This window comes from Cervus elaphus, chromosome 24, assembly GCF_910594005.1.
Source record: "Cervus elaphus chromosome 24, mCerEla1.1, whole genome shotgun sequence".
In the NCBI taxonomy this organism is placed as follows: Eukaryota; Metazoa; Chordata; class Mammalia; order Artiodactyla; family Cervidae; genus Cervus; species Cervus elaphus.
In genome coordinates, this window is record NC_057838.1 from 41,986,047 (window position 1) to 42,003,091 (window position 17,045).

The following is a 17,045-nucleotide window of genomic DNA, read 5'->3' on the forward strand; positions in this document are numbered from 1 at the left end:
AAGAGTAGAGAAGAATGCAATAGACTAGATCTTCACTGTCCAATATTGAAACCACTGGCCACATGTAGCTATTGAGCCCTTGAAATGTGGTTAGCCCAAACTTACGTGCTATAAACTTTAAATCCACAAAGCCTTTCGAAGAATTTGTATGGAAAAAAGAATGTGAACTATTTGAATAATTCTTCTTTATTGGTTACACATTAAAATGAGCATAGTTTGTATATATTGAATTAAGTAAAATATTAAAATTAATTTCAAGGTTTCTTTTTGCTTTTCCCATGTGGTTACAATTACTTACGTGACAGACATTGTATTTCTATTGGGCAGTTTTGCTCAAGCCAGTGGGGAATAGAGCAGTGAGTGACATAGCGACAAGGCCTCTGCTTGTGGCTCTAGCGGGTGTGGACAGGTAGGGAAACCTGATAAGTAAATATGAGGTGATAAGTGTGGTGAAGAAAATATAGGTGGTATGGGAGGTCAAATTGCCAGAGGGAAGGAGTTGCAATTGTAAATAGCCAGGATAAGTCTAACTGAAGCACAGGCATTTGAGCCAAGAGGGCATGTTCTAAAAAAGAGTAAGTTGGCCACTGTGGCAAAACTGAAGTCTTCCAAGGGAAAGGGTAGTAGCGGACAAGGCCAGAAATAACATGGCCAGATCTAGTAGGGCATTAAGGCTCATTGGACTCTTGGTCTCTTAGTGGAGCAGAGAGCCATGAATGGACTTTGAAATGAGACAGGATTTGAGTCACATTTTAAATGGATCACTCTGGAAGTTGTTTTGAAAGTAAACGGTGGGTGGGTGCGGTGAGCAGCAGGGAGATGCGTTAGGAATCTACTGTCATAATCTCAGTGAGATCTGGTGGCCAGGATGAGAATGGCAGTGGAAGCGGTGGGAATTTGTGAAATCTTAACACATGTAGTTTGATATTTAAATTTTGAACTTATCTAGGAAGAATCCGAGGAAGTCTGGTAAAATAGATGTGAAGTTTGAAAACAGTTACATAGTGGACGACTCCCAAGATTTTTGTCTTAAGTGATGGGGTAGTATCAACTGATGGATTGCTTGTAGTAATTAAGAAAGAAGTCAGAAGACTGAGGAGTCTCGGTTTAAGCAACTGCTGAAAGGATGGGGCTGCCCTTGAGAGAAACAGGGAAGCCTGTGGGGTGAAGGTTGATAGTATTAAAGGAAACAGTTCTTTAATTTCACTTGTGGAAAATGGTAAGGTGGACTTTGTTCAGGACCATCGCAGTAGGTGTAGGGAATACTGCAGTGAGATTTTACAGGAGGGAGAAGACGTTGAGCTCACCTGTATATACAGCATGGGCAAGTGAGAATTTATAGCTAAAGAGTTAGGGAGTGGCAAGGGGTCAGTAGCTGAAAAGTTTCTGGAAGGAAAACATCAGGAGTAAGGGGGAATTCTGGGTCAACTGCTCTAACAAGATTCTTGCTAAAGATAAACTAGGGTGACCCAACATCTCCTGGGGGATGGTGGAGAGTGAGGAACCCTATCAGATCTCTAATCCAGTGGTTTGGATATTAAATATGCATAAAAGGCAGGGGTAAAAGGAGACGTATACTTAAATCTTGAAGTTAAAATGTAGTCTTTAATCATCTAAAGTACCTCAGAGCTTGGTGTGGTTAACCTGGTCTCTAGATGAGTAAAGTACTAGGAGGTGCACGTGAGTCTATTACCTTTACCTTATACTAATATAGGTAGTCTTTGATGAGTTCATCCGTCTTTCAAATTAACTAAGAACATCAAAGATTCTGGCTCATTCAAAAATTCGGAAACAGTTGAACATTTTTGAGATTTCTAGGCTGATCCCAAATCTTTGAGCATCTAGGAAATTTTAGGTAAAATAATGAAAAACATATATTTTCTCTGTTTAGATACTAACTACCATTAAGGTGGTATTGGGTGAGGTAAGCATATGCCCTCTTTGTGGAAGATGATAAATGTACTTCTCAATTTGTTTTCATTATAAAATGGCATTAAAAGAAATCAGAAGAGCATGAAAATATAGAAAGAAAAAATTTCACTGGTGACCTCATCTAAATAGTTCAGCATTTTATCTCCATCCTGCAGTGTTTTGTATGTACAGATTTGTTTATATGTACTTGTACCAAATATACTATTTTGTTTCCTGCTCTTACCCTTAAAGTGTCATAAGTATTTTCCCAAGTTATCACTATTACCAGTTTAGTCGCTCAGTCATGTCCAACTCTTTGCGACCCGGTGGACTGCAGCACTCCAGGTTTCCCTGTCCATCACCAACTCCCAGAGCAGATTTATCCTGGAATAGATATATCACTGTTATATCTCAGTCTTATTTTTAGGGTACGTTGGTGACTTCCACTGATGTGTTATCTGTTCCTGCCATGATGGGTCTTCTGATTCCCTCCAGTTACTAATGATGGCCAGTATGCATGTGTAGGATGTCTCAAGATAGCTCAGTATCTTGAATTAGTCTTATAAATATGATATTGGAATTACAGGTTATCACTCAGTTTCTCCCTCTACTTTTAAGTAATATTAACATTAATCTGAGGCACATGAAATCAGCCCCTAGCATCAACTACATGTGTTTTCCATAATGAGGTACGTTTTGCATTAACTTTGATTTCAACATTTCTGGACTTTAAGTTGCTCGACGTTTTTCTTTTCTGGTCTGAATCATCACTTGATATTTTTTCACTTTAGCAACTTGATTTGCAGCATGGGAGCAGGGAACTTTGCATTCTTTCCAGGGGCAGCCATTCATCCTCTCGTTGTTGTGTTATCCCAAACATCATTCCTTCTCTTTTGCCAGAACAGCCATGAATTTACTTGGTCTGGATTTGTATCTCCAAAATTTGTTTCAGTTGAGTTTTGGTCTAGGTTACCCAGGAAAACTCAAATGTCTTGATAGCTTTTAACGTTTAGAAGTTTTAAGTTTTCTTGCATGCCAGACTTCAGCAGTATTGTCGTTAATTGTTTAGGCAATACATATTTATTGAGTTCCTGGGAGGCTGTGTGTTTGAAATTGAGCTGTCTCTCTCTGTCCTTTGTGGCCATTCCCTTGTCTAGTCCTTAGATTTGTAGCTTCAGAGAGAACCAAGAAACTTAGCCTTCTCTAGTCCATTCTTTGTAAGTTATTGGAGATGAAACTAAGACTCAGAGAAGGAAAAAGATGTTCTTCCATCAACTGTGTAATTGTAGCCGGCTATGTTGGGAGTCCTTGTCTCTTTTAATATACCTCTTCCTCCCTTTTATGATAAAATATCAAAAACAAGTGGAAATATTAAAATTTCATTGTTAAAAATTTCACTGTTAAAAAAATAGACTTGATGAAAACCAAAATGTATTTTTTATATGGATGGCCCTTCCTTAAATTTCATTTCCAATGTGCTTTCCTTTTTCCAGCTATGGTAAGGGAAATTAACACCATTTACAGATGTTTAAAAACAGGAAATATGAAAAGGATCATCTAAATATGTTCACTTCAGAAAATGTCCACTTTTCATTTTCTCTTACTCCTTCATTTTCTCCTCCTCTCCTGCTCAAGCGTCTAAATCTTCTCCTCCTTCCATCTCTCCTTCCCCTTCCTCCTCATCCTTCTTTCTTTCTTTCTTTTTTCTCATCCTTCTTTCTTTTCTTCTGCCACCTTTCTTCTCTTCCTCCTTATTCCTTCTCCCCGCTTCCTCTCTCTCCCTCTCTGTGTCCTTCTAAGGCATGATTATTTTTATACAAGGATATTTAATGAGTATGTGTGTAATGTTAAAATGTTTCTGCCAGTTGACAACTATTGGGAATTTTTTAAATAGTTGAGTATTTTACATAGCATGAGAATTTAGATGTCTGCTGTGTCTCTATCTGACTGGTTCATCCCAGTGAGCCGCTCCCTTGTGGCGTGTGTTTTTCCAAAGACTGAGACACAAAAAAGAACAGCAAGATGTGTTGGTCATTGTTTTTGAGGTTCACACTGTGTGACTGATTGGAACTGCTTAGCTCTGAAATCTTGTTCCCCCTAGTTCCGGAATGGGATTGACATCCTCTCTTTATTTTCTTAAGTAGGATAAAAATAGGTAAAGACCAATGTAGGCTTGTCATCTGGAAGGGTCATATGACTTCATTAATTAAATTCTCCTAATGTTAGTAGTAATAGAACATAGAATAGACAGTTCTTATGAGCTTCATTTTTTTTTTTCTTTCTGATTACAAGTATAAAAACCAGTTCACTATAGGGAATTGTAGGAAAGTTGACCAAATAAAAAAGTAAAAGTGATCTAGAATCCTGACCCTGGGAATAACATATAGTTTATTTTTTCATTTTATGTACACATATTTAACATAACTGCAGTCATACAGTATATAGAATTGTATATTTTTTTAAGTTTAGCATTACATGGTAAACATTTTCCCATGTCATGAATATATCTTAAATGACTGCATACTAATCATTTTTTTGTATATAACAAAATTTAATTCTTCAATGTTGAGTGTGGGAGTTGTTTCCAATTTTTCTGTAATATGTTACAGTGGGCATATAAGTGCACATATGTTAATCAGTTTCCATTTCTTTAGATATAGTCTACTGGGGGAAATTTCTTTAGATATATATTCTATAGGGGGAAATTCCTAGAAGAGAAGTTTTGGAATTGTAACAGATTTTCTATATATGCTGTCATTGTACATTTCAAAATGCACCAATTTATTCTGCTGATACTGAGTGAGAATGTTTATTTCACTGCAATTTTGGCAACACCGAGTTTCAGTATTTTTTGTTATTGTCATTTAAGTTGTAGAAGAAAAAAGTGTACCTCATTTTTTCTCTTGTTCAATTCTATTGTTGCAAATGAAGTCTAGAAGTTTTGTCTCTTGAGACTCTTTATATTTCTTCTTTTAAATTTTCATAGTTTGGGAAGCAGTCAGGGTGTGTAGGAATGGGGATGGGGACTCCAAGGTGCTGGGCAGTTAGAGAAGGGATCCTGTTATTGGAATGTTATTTGACCATTGGTTCTTATGCCAGAATGTACAGAGTAAGTTCACCAAGTGCTCTGTTGTAGCTTAGATCTGAGTGTAAAATACTGTAAGACCAGACCATTGGCATTTTGATGCTTCTGAAATCCCATGGAGAGATCTGGGGCTCACAAGCTTTTCAAAAACTTTGATGCTTTGAGTTTATGTCTTTATTCAGTAAATAATTATTGAGTGCTTACTTATTCCGGGCAGTATTGAGGGCAACAGGGAATATTTGGTAAACCAAAAAAGGAAAGTTCTTCTGTGAATGAGGTGGATATACCTCACTGCTTAATGGTGAGCACAAGTTGACAGATCTGTATAAAGGACAGCACAGTGAGAGCAACTAGCTGCCGCTCACCTTGCTGTTTCTGCTAATGCTCTGTTTCCATCAGCATCTCAAATTAAAAACCAAAACACAGTGTTCAGCCAGGTCCTATCTCCAGCCCCCTTATCACACCTCGGAGAGTAGGGCCTGTGTTCCCCAGCCCACGAAGCTTCTGTCCATTTCTTTTAGTCCCTTTATTTAGTGAGCTAGTATCTTCCAAGTAGGTTCCAGAAGTTTCCAGAGAAGCATGGCTGTGTCCAACTAAACAGTAAGATTCTGGGGACAGCCCCATGGGCTTCAGGGGGCCCCTCCGACTTCCTGCAGTTGAGTAGGAATGTTGCCGACAGTTGAGCTCCAGAGGGGAGTGGGGGCACTGGCAGTGACACCCCCCACCCCGGGCGTTTTGCTCTGTTAGTCTGTGAGCCCAGCAAGCTGGTTCTCCTCAACCCTGAATCTACAGATTAAAAATAAATGCACACACACATGCACGCATCCATACACTCTTCCTCCTCGAGACTTCCCGCAGTCGGGCCAATGGAGGACAGGCAGGCCCCAGGCCAGGGCCCCCCTGGGCCCCCCTTTGGTGTCCCCCACTCCCCAGAACGCCCTTGGAACCTGTGCTCCTGTCTGCGTGCTTGCTGGGTTACTGTCATCATCGGTTCAAAACATGACCAGTTTTAAATGGAAGAAATAAGCATTTCTGGTGCTGAAGTGAGGAAGGGGTAGCTCTTTGTTTCAGACCAGTATGTCCCCCCACTCTCACCCCAAGAAGCGCGGTTTGGGAGAGGCTGTGTCTGACTTAAGACGTGTCAATTCTAGGGCCTGTTTCTGACTTGCTCGCTCATAGGTGCCCACAGGGGACAGTGAAAGGCCCATCTCTTAGGTGTGATGTGAAGATCACAGAAAGGACCATTGAGTTAAGTGTTCCTTTTTAGAGTTCTGCACTTAGGCCCTGTCCTGCAACTTTTCAGCTTTGTGATGTTGAGAAATACCAGATCTTTCCAAGCCTTTTTTTCCCCTTCCTTATCTAAAAAAATAGGGGCTGAACTAGTACCTCCCTTGTTGAGGTAGTTGGAAGATAAACCGAGTTACTGCGAGTCACAAGTTCTTAGAGCAGCGCTTGGTATATAGCGAGTGTTCTGTAATGTCAGCTCATTTTACTGTGAGCATAGCGCATGGAATGTAGTAGCAGGTTGTTAAAGATGTTAATAATTTTTCTCTAATTTTAAAAATAATGAAAACATTTTTAGATGTCTTTTTTTTTTTTATCAGTGAGCCTAGTGGAAATAGAAGTGAAATAGGCTTCCTAATACCTTCCCTTGGTCCCAAAGAGAAAAGAAAAACAAAATCTTTAAGGTCCCGCTTAGAAGGAAATGGTTTCTGAGTGTTTCAGGATCGCAGTATAAAAATCATCTTCCTCTCCTTCTCATCTCTTACCTGGGATCCACAGGTGAGGAGTTGGGGTCATTCAGAGGGATCCACCCAGCTGATTTTTGTAGCTTTTGAAGCAGCCTCTTTGCTACACTGCAGCTTCCGTCTAGGTGCTACAGTTATCTAAGTCCAGGCCATGGACACCCAGATGCTCCTGAGTTCACATGGAGAAATCTGGGACCCACAAGCTTTTTGAAACCTAAACCATGTGACCAAAATGGTGTGAAAAGATTTTCCAGGGCTGCGCTGAGTGAGATTCATTGTCTCAGGTGTGATTTTATTGTAGACCTTAAATATGGAGACTGCATTAAAGGAGCCTTAGGCTCGTGTCCCCAGCACTTCACACTGGGGAACCTATGTAGTTACTGCCCTGAATGTTCTCTGTGTCCATGACCAGTGAGAAAGAGGGAAGGGAGAGGGGAAGAGGGTGGGCAGGGCAGGGACCAGGAATTCCTGTCTATCTGGGAGAAAGTGAACTTTCCAACTACTTAGATGTGGGAGGGGAGGGTTGGCTCTTTGGAATACACTTGGTTGGAATGACCTTGACCCTGCTAGGGGTCACCCGTGTGTGTGTGTGTGTGTGTGTGTGTGTGTGTGTGTGTGTAGACATGCACACAGGGGAGATGGTGGCAAGCCCTTTCCCTGAAAACTCCAGAATCTGTCATTTTCAGCATGGATATGGGGGGTTACCCCAAGGGCTGTCTTGTGTTCATGACACCTGACGAGTGGTTCTGTTCCTTCAAACTTTGTGCAGTTTGATTTTTCTGCACTTATACATGGCACCTCTCATAAAAACAAAGAGTAATAAAAGCCGAAGTGAGAAAGTAAACATTACTGCATATCCACCCCCAACCTCCGCCCCAGGATCAGGGCCTGGACCACTTTGGAGACAGTCCTTCTAAACATCCCGCTCCTTCCCTGTTTGTTACTGAGCACGCCTGGGCCGTCCAGTATGGTAACCAGGTCCCACCAGCAGGTCTGGAGCCGTGAAATGTAGCTAGTCTGAATTGACACATGCTGAAAGTGTCATAGCCACTCTAGATGTTGAAAAATGAGACTGTAAAGTATCTCCTAAGTTTAGATATTTCTTACATGTTGAAATGATAGTATTTAGATATATTGGATTAAATAAAATATACTATTAAAATTAATTTGCTCCATTTTACTTACGAAAGGTACCTACTAGAAATGTTTAAATTACTTTTATGGCTCACAAATTATACTCCTCTCTCGCAGTTGGGGGCAGGCACATGATAGTTTTAATAAAATAACATTACATTTTCCCTACTTTTTTAAAATGTAAAAATACGTTGTCAATATCTTTCTGTAGAAATTGACATATGGCAGCGTTATTATCACCTTATAGCTGTGTGTCGATATATCATAGTTTATTTAACCTGTCCTACTTTGTTGAATGTATAGAGTTGTACACAGTAGTGCTGGTGATCAAGCTTGTATATTCATTTTTGCAAGCCCATCTGATTATTTCCTTAGTATAGGGTTTCCCAACTAGAGAATTGTGGACATTTTGGTCTGGATCATTCTTTGTTGTGGGAGACTTTGTTATACATTTTGGGATGTTTATCTGATTTCCTGGCCTCCACGCACTCACTAGATGTCAGCAGCATGTCTGTCCGTGTCTGTACCCCCTTCCCACCCTCACCCACGACAACCAGAAGCACTCCGGGACGTTGCCGTGTGTCTCGTGAGGCAAAAGCGCCCCAGTTGAGAAGCGCTGACACAAAGCGCAGTACCGGAAGGCGAAATGCTAGATGGAAAAGTATGCATATTTAAAATTTAGATAGATTGATAGGCATTGATATATATGGAGACTGTTATGTCTGTTTTCAAGTTGTTTTCTTAGAAGAATAGCATCAGTTTATATATCTATCAAGAGTAACAGGGATCCTCATTATATGCCTGTAAGACATTTAAGAAAGAAGAGCTGTGTATTTGTTAATTTATTTGTTGGCAGTTTGTTCATTCAGCTTTATTTAATTGCCTTCCTGAGACGAGCTCTTGTGAGGACCATGATGGAGGCAGTCTAGGTGTTTGCTGTCGGAGGCCAGCCTGGCAATGACATTAGCTCAGCATGATGGACAGGGCTTCTGTGCTCTTAAAGGGACCGAAGGTGGTAGAAGGTCAGAGAGAGACTCTCCTGTTACTTTGCAATTTAGGACTTTTCCTTATAGTGAGAAATGGGAATAATAGTAAATGACGTTAATAGTCATAGCTGATTGTTGAATATTTGCTACATACCAGGTGCTGGGCTAAGTGTTGTTACATATAATTTTGTTTAAACTTAAGAAAAACCTGGGTTTTAGGTAAATGCCACTGTTTTCACCAGATGAAGGAAGATGGGCTTGGAGAGGTGGCCAGCCATCAATCTGGCATGCCCAAGGTTACAGCCTTACTATGTGGTGTGGCCAGGACATGAAGTAGGCAGTCCAGGTGACCATACTATTGATTTATTCGCTCTTCCAACACATATTTGAGTTTCTCCTATGTGCCAACACCGTGTTATTTTTTTGCTGAGTTTATAGGAGTGAGCCAAAAATAACACAGTTGCAACCTCATGCAGACTAATGGGAGCTGATAAAAACTATTCTGATGAGGACTAAGAAATGGAGGTACGTGATGCTTTGAGAGTCTACATTTGAGGGACTTGGCCTTGTCAGGAAGTTCAGGGAGGGCTTCCAGGAGAAATAATGGTTAGAATGAGATCTGGAGAAAGAGCAAAAGGGTGGAGGTTATTGGGGAGCCAAAGAAAAGAAACATCATGTCCCGTGTGTCGAGGTGGACTGTGGTATGTGGAAGGTTCTGGCCATGTGGAGAAGGTGTAGCCTGAGTATGCAGCCAAGGATGCAGGTTACAGGCAGAATATCCATGGATCTGTGCTTTCAAAAGCAATTTTGTTTGCTTGTGTTTGTAGTGTGGGGTATGGGAGATGGGGTGGGGTGGGATTAGAGGGGTGGAGAACATGATCACATTTGTGTTTTGGGAAGATCACTCTGTGACGTGTTAAGAATGCCTAGTGGCAGCGGGCAGTAGATACAGAAAACAAGAAGGTGTGCAGTTACTGATTTGCAACAAAGAATGAGCATTTCTGCTTCAGTTGTTCATGGATGCATCACAAACTCACCTGAAACTGGCTTAAGCAGCATCCATTGGTGCAGGATACTTCCGTTTGGGCAGGGCTTGTTCTTGTCATTGTTCAGTCACTCAGTCATGTCCAACTCTTTGCGACCCTGTGGACTGCAGCACAGAAGCTTTCTGCCCTTCATCTCCTGGAGCTTGCTCAAACTCATGTCCATTGAGTCAGTTATGCCATCCAAACATCTCATCCTCTGTCGTCCCCTTCTCCTGCTTTCAATCTTTTGTAGCATCAGGGTCTTTTCTTCTGAGTAGACTCTTCACATCAGGTGGCCATAGTATTGGAGCTTCGAGTTCAGCATCAGTCCTTCCAATGAATCTTCAGGATTGATTTCCTTCTCCTCTGCACGGCTGAGCAGGGGTGGTTTTTCCCTGCTCTGCATGGTGGTGACTCAGGAGTGCACTCACCGGGGAGCTTAGCTTTGACTGGAACATTTAGCATGGCTCTCATGTCTGCACTTGACACTTGGCTCTGGCCATGACTTGGCTCCCAGGCTGACTGCACCATCATGACAGACTTAGCATGAGATAGGACACTGCCAGCTTCCTGAAGGTCTCGGCCCAGGCCTGGCATAGCGCTAGTCACTCCTTTGCATTCATCTAAGCACTGCCAGTCCACACTCAAGGAGACGAGGAAGAGAGTCCATCCTCTTGATGGACATGTGCACACAAGACGTGTGTTGCTGTGTGCCAGACACAAATCAAGACCCTGAGAATAGAGCACTGTAAGCTCTAGACTGCATTCTCGCTTGTATGGCCTTACAGAGGGAGACAGTAAGCATATAAACTAGAGCAGTGTCAAGTTTGGGTTGGAAACATCTTTGGTTGCTCAGGTTGGAACCACTTTCATTTATGTTGTAGACTGAATATTTGTGTTCTGCTCAAATTCATATATTAAATCCTTCCACCTGATGTCATAGCGTTTGGAGGTGGGAACTTTGGGAGGGGTGAAGGTGTCATTGGGGGGGAGTGGAGCTCTCTTGAATGAGATTAGTGCCCTTTAAAAGAGGTTATCAGACAGATCTGTCACCCTTCCCTACCATGTGAGGACACAGAAGATCCTTTCTGAACCAGAAAGTACATCCTCACCAGGTCCCGGTTCTGCTGGCACCTTGATCTTGAACTTCCCAGGCTCCAAAACTGAGAAATTTCTGTTGTTTATAAGCCACCACGTCTATGTTATTCTATTATAGCTACCTCAGTGGACTAAGATAGTGTGCTTTTTCTCTCCTATAACCAGAGAGTCAGAAATCGCAGGAGCAAAACTGAACCCATGGACTGTCTTTGGGATAATGTAGTTACTCAGAAACATTTAGGCTTACTATGTGCTCTGATATTTCGTTCAGAAAATATCACTGCTGGAAACCATGTAGGGGGAGAAAAGTAACCCTATAGCTTAGAAAAGAGAGAGTATTAGAAAGCAGCCAAGTATCACTGCTCCATATTTCCTCACAAGTCTGAGGAATTTGCTTTTAAAAATAAATGTGTATTTCATAATGCGCCTATTTGATTTCTCTTTAATCATTGGCTTTTTTTGTGTTTGCTGATTTTTCAGGCTTGCTAATTTGTGCTGTGTCTACCCATCATTTGTGCAAATTAGCAAGGTTTAACTAGAAATGAAAATGTCAAAGTTATTATATTATTTAAAATTAAAGAATAATTAGACTGGAGGAAAACAGGCTGAAAGAATGCTCCAAGCTATGTTAAAGGTGGGAAAAGACAGGGGGAAAATGCAGAAAGGATAAGTGTGAGAGGATGGGGGACCACTTGTCCTACTTTCAGGGATCTGGACTTATGATCACACCACATGGAACTCCAGGGATGTGGAGTGGACTCAGAGTCCTCACACATACCATCAGGGTAGGCCAATAGGGTTTTCTAACAGATCTATAAAATGTATTAATTTTTTAAAAAACTGGTTGGTGAAATATTTTACCAGGTACTTTGGGATATTCTGCAGAGACCCTTAGCTGGTATTCCAGAATTGTGCTCTTCTTTTTGTTTCCAGTGTCCCTCCAGGGCATCTGAGCATCTGATCTTATCAGATGAATGCCAGGAAAAGGAAAGTGTCCGTAGAGGGTGTGTGAAAGGTGATGGGGATTTATTTTTCCAACTGGCACAGTTGCAGACTCTGTAGTAGTAAAAATCAGCTGTTGCTTCTTGGGATTTACATTCACCCAGCTATCCAAGGCCTGTGTACAGGCATATAGCTTGTAGCATTGTTGTGAGAGGAAAAGCAACAGAATTCCCTCAGTGTTTGACAGGATGTGGAGTCTGTGGTCTCTCCATGGGGTGAGGGTGGGAAATACACGAGGACTGGGCTCCGCAGCTCTCAAAAAAGGATGTAGACCCACATGTGCTGGTGTGCAAATGTCTCCAAGATATCCTAAGTGACTTGAGGGCAAATATACTAGTCCTTGGGTAGAAGGCAGAAAAAAAAGATATACACACAGAATGCTATTATTGTGTTTGTATAGAATATTTTTGGAAGAGAGAGACAAGATATTGGTAACACTGAATGCCTTTGGGAAGGGAAATTGGTGGTGGCACGGATAGAATTTATAGTCCCTATTTACCCTGTTTGTGCTATTTGATTATACACGTGTGAGTTGAGTACCCCTTTGAACATAGCTGTTCCAGGATGCCCAAGTGTTTTTACCTAAAGGGCAGCAAGCCCTGCGGGAAAGGATCAGATACTGGGTTTTGATGATATCTTTTTAAATCTTTGCTTTTAGTAAATGTGAAAATCAGGTGTGATTGCTGATTGATTTCAAAACCTAGTGATAAGAAACTGTTGATTCAGCCCAAATCAACCACGTCCTCACTCTGGATTCCCAGCTCTGCATGGCTTGTCACGTGTATAATGTTTGCTTGTGTTATCGACTTGTACTATCTAAGTATCTTATAGAACAGTTTTTTGGTTTTTTTTTTTTTAAAGTTGCATATTGCTAAGACGCTGCCTATCCATACAGACTTAAGCAAAAGGAGACTGTATTTGACAACATGACTGAATAGGTTGAGTATAGACCTGCTAAGGCTCAGTCTAAGCCCTAAAGCCTCATCTTTACATTTCTCATGTCTCCCCTCCACTTTCTTCTGAAGCGACCCTATTTGTTAATGGGACTCCCCTTCCTGGAGGTGAGTACCCCTGTAGCTCCATCCTTGCAAACTCTCAGCTCCCAGGGCAGCACGGAAGGTCTCTAGGCTCCCCCTAACCCTAACTAACCCTCAGGCATTTGTTCTCAAGCCTCCCTGTGGTTCCAGTGCTTCTGTGGGGGTGGGGATGGGGGTTGGGGATACTGCAGGCTGATTTGCTTTTGGCAGTTTGGTTGAAACTGATCAATACCAAGCTCCTCCTGTATGCCTGATTCTCTCAGCCTGGAGACATTAAGATGAATAAAATTCTTGGGCAGGTTTTGGGGAGCTTACACCCTGTTAAGGAAGGTACGGAAGCTCATGTGGGAACCCTTTTTGTTGTGAAATACTAGACTCAAAGGAATTCTGAGGAGGGCTCATCTCTGCCTGGGAATATTGTCGAGAGACTTGTGAAAGAGGTGACCCTGACGTGAAGCCTTCTGTGGGAAGAACTTTTGCGTGCAGACAGATCCGAGAACAAGGCTGAAGGCATTCCAGTATAAGATGCCAGAGAGCAGACAGTTCTAATTTTCATCAGGTTCTGCTTATCAGGCTTCAGAATGGCCAGTGCACTGTCTTCTTGTCATCTTGAGGCCACCCTCACCAACCTGCATCAGACCTTCCGCAGTAAGCACTTGTCCTTAGAATATTGCAGCATTTTATTTCTTTGCCCTCATTTGGCAGAGATGTTTCTTACTCTGCGTGTTACTTACCTCTGTCTTTTCCCCAGATCCCTTTTTTTGCTCATTGTCTTGGCCACACAATTAGTACCCTATTGTCAAGCAGTAGTTCCCCCTCTAGCAGAGGGTTTGCATTTCAAGGACAGACTTTGTCATCAGAAACTTTGTTCCCAGCTACTGCAGTCACACAGGCAATGTCGGGCTGTGTTCAAGGAAGACTGAAGGGCTGTGGATTCAGCAGGAAAATATCAGCCAACTTTTGTGCTAGAAAACACAGTGCAGTAGTCTTGAACCTTACGAAGGCAAGGAGATCAGAGGAGAGAGGAAAGCAATGTGATTTGTGGCCAAGGTAGTCAGGAGGAAGGGAGATGGCCTGGGCATGTATCAAATCAATAGGGTCAAATTTTGTTATATTGGTTTAAGGATCAGGCACTTGCCGTGAGCCAGACGCGCATGAAGGAAGATCGTGGCAAGCGGAGAGCACAGCGTCACTTGATGGTTCGTCCTCCTGGTGCATTCCAGCACCTCATGGCGGATAATGCTGGGATCTGAGCTTGGGCACAGCTCAGTCTTGGACCTGAGTGGATTCTCTCTTGTCCTCCTCACCGACCTAAATCTGGCCATTCTTAGGGGCCAGCAGAGGGGATCAAATACCACATGCATGCACGCATGCTGAGTCGCTTCAGTCATGTCCGACTCTGTGTGACCCTATGGACAGCAGCCCACCAGGCTCCTCCGTCCCTGGGATTCTCCAGGCAAGAGTACTGGAGTGGGCTGCCATGTCCTTCTCCAGTGAATGCATGCATGCATGCTAAGTCGCTTCAGTTGTGTCCAGCTCTGCGACCCTATGGACCACAAAGAGAGGCGAATCTGTACCCATGGGTGTGTGGCTTTCCATTAGTCTTCATCTGTACTGGGTTCTAATTTGTATTTAGTGAGAATGGAGGAGACCCTGCGGGCCAAGGAGCCGAGCAAGTTCCTTTCTGCAGGTCCTGCATCTGCCAAGCCAAGGAAGCCATGGCCGTGAGGCAGTTGGCTCCACATTCAGAAGTGAACTAGAACTGAGCCCTTCCTCAGCAGTTCTGGGAAATGATACCCTTGAAAGGGTATCAGCCAGAAAGTTGGGAAGAGTGTGCTCCACTGATGCCAAACCCTAGGCATAAAATGCAGCAAGGTAAGCCCTTTAATAACGGACAGAGTTCTTCACCTCAGAGAGTTGTCGGAAGCTGACAATGTAAGTGTCTTCTCTTTGGTATAGCACTTGAGTGCAGCTTGTTGAGATCGAAGGGTTTGTGATTAGTGGGAATTAAGGATATAGGGGGAATTTCTGGTTTTGAAGGGGAACAGGCATGGAGACCTGTGTGAGAGAATGAAACAGGGGTGGTGGGCATTGATGTGGAACACAGACATGGAAGCTTCTGGGTCTTCTCTACTGTAGCTCAGGACTCTCATTGCAGCTTGTCCCCCCGCCCCCCACCCCAGCCCCGCCTTGCATACTGTGAGACCCCTGGAGTTGAGGACCAGATTGGTTTTTGTTTGCAGCTGTTGGATGCAGTCATTCTGCCTAGCTCATGCGGACAGAGTGGTCCACTCACCCATGATGCTGAGGCAGGAGCAAATTATGCATATTATTTTTCACTGTTATATAAATTTTCCCCTGTGATCTATTTGTCAAGGTTTTTACTCTTCACTGTCATAATTGGAGACTCTATTGCACACACACACACACACACAAACCATCATTCACTGTGTACAGAATGTTGTCTGATACAGTACTGCCTTGTTCAGGGGTTATTTTGGGGGTGTATTCCTTATCTTAAAGTCACTCTAAAATCCCAATGGGTAGAAAACTTGTCTTTTAAGAATCATTTGATTCCTGATTTAGAATATCTAATAGGTGCTTTATAACTGATGATTTCCCCATGAGACTCCTAGGCTTCCTTGAGTACAAGAACAATGTGTTAGATGTATTCATCTCCCTTGTCCAGGTTCCACACATAGTAGGCCTTGTCTTAGAGGCAGAAAGAACCATTAGGAACTGCAGTGTTAATGAGGCAGACACCTAGTAAGATGATGCTCCTGTAACGATGCCTGGCTTTGGACTTAAGCCCAGTGAAAGCACATTAATGGATATGAGTTTTTCTCTGTATGGGTTTTCCTCTTTGTCTCCTTTCTATTTTTTGGTCCATGAGCAGGCTCTGTCTCTCTGTGGGGAAGCAGCAGACAGCTTCAGTGAGTATAAATGTTAGCAGCCGCACGTGGAACATAGCCCCAGAGATAATCACATGTACCAGTGATCTGTCAGTAGATTCTATTACACGTGTGGGTCTTTTATCAAAGGAATTAAGTTTTCTTGATATGTTAGAAAATAGTACTTTTTTGGCCATCTCTGGAATGGATGAATTGATGTTTCGGGTATCTATCTAGATTGACAGCTTGCTTTTTTTTTCCCCCTCTGAATTTTGGTAATTCTGGATTTGAGTATATTCTTTCTTAAGTTGCGTTTTTAAGTGATCACACTTCATTTGTAGACAGTAATTCTTTCTTTCTTTTTCCTAAAAAAGAAGTCAACCATATCCTTGCACTTTTTTTCAAAAAATCTGTCTTTGAGAAGCACTCATCTGTTTTTTTTCTTTCTTTCTCGTTCTCATTCTCCTACATTTGTATTTGTCGAGAAAGATCCTCAGATGCATTTCTGTTTGAAGAAAGTATTCCGTAAAGAGATGGATGCAATAGAATTGCCACTTTATGTCTTGAATTTGGGAGAATATTACTTGCATAATGGCATAATAATTTATTTTTTTCACCTCTTGTCACCTTTAAAACTCCCAGAAAAAAGTTGGAGATGAACTGTGACAATCCAGGGAAAGTTATTGGCCAGTTCAGCAATATGCCCAAACCCTAATTATGGGGGCCTCTGATCTGAGGTTACCTGTTCTGTGAGAAAACAAAGATCCAACCAGTCACAACACACTGGGCCCCATCCCTGCTAAGACCAGGTACCAAGATAAAACTCTCCTCCTCCTTCACTGTTAAGATGGAATTTCCATTCATTGAAAGCATAAATCCTTTGCATAATATTTTTACTCTTGTTTCTCCCTGGGGGTAAACCTTTACTTGGTGCCTTCCCTCCTTCTGAGGTGAGATTGACTTTTTAGGGCAGATGACAGTTTGGGGCGTAATTATTCCACGCCTCCATTCCTGTGGCTCCAACAACTGCCAAGCCCCAGTGCCACTTTGATTAAAAAAAAACATCCAGAGCTGCTTGCCTCTGTTGCCTCTGTCTGCCTTGTCTTAGAGGCACATCATTTTTGTACA

At 42.3% G+C, this 17,045-nt stretch overlaps 1 protein-coding gene across 8 annotated transcripts in view; it reads left to right on the forward strand.

The window, feature by feature from the left end:
* The window catches only part of FOXP1 (forkhead box P1), a 611,760-nt gene that overhangs the window by 288,595 nt on the left and 306,120 nt on the right, over window positions 1-17,045 (forward strand). The gene's annotated exons all lie outside the window — the stretch shown is intronic.